The sequence below is a fragment of the Calliopsis andreniformis genome, chromosome 8 (assembly GCF_051401765.1).
Source record: "Calliopsis andreniformis isolate RMS-2024a chromosome 8, iyCalAndr_principal, whole genome shotgun sequence".
NCBI lineage: Eukaryota > Metazoa > Arthropoda > Insecta > Hymenoptera > Andrenidae > Calliopsis > Calliopsis andreniformis.
Genome location: NC_135069.1, coordinates 12,313,590 through 12,313,945, shown reverse-complemented (window position 1 = coordinate 12,313,945; position 356 = coordinate 12,313,590). Strand labels below are relative to the sequence as shown.

The 356-nt window shown below is 54.2% G+C and overlaps 1 non-coding gene across 1 annotated transcript; it reads right to left on the bottom strand.

Annotated features, from left to right (window-relative positions):
* Positions 1 to 201: 201 nt before the first annotated feature.
* LOC143182701 (5.8S ribosomal RNA) lies at positions 202 to 356 on the bottom strand. Its single transcript, XR_013002511.1, has one exon. It is a non-coding gene; the product is annotated as a 5.8S ribosomal RNA (ribosomal RNA).

Here is a 356-nt window from a genome sequence, read left to right as displayed (position 1 = left end):
AGTCCGGAACGACAAAGCAACGACGATGACGACGATGTCTCCAGTCATCTGCCGCGTACACACAACCTTCTTCCCTCCATGACGTCTAGAGCGTATTCTCGCTTGTTTTCGTGCGACCGCGGCAAACGCCGACGAACGGTCCAACAATCGCTCGTACGTGACACCGAGATGCTAACGTAAGCAGTCTTAAGGTTACGTGAACGACCCTCAGCCAGGCGTGGTCCAGGAATTGCATCCGTGGACCGCAATGTGCGTTCGAAATGTCGATGTTCATGTGTCCTGCAGTTCACACGTTGACGCGCAATTAGCTGCGTTCTTCATCGACCCACGAGCCAAGTGATCCACCGTTCAGGGTT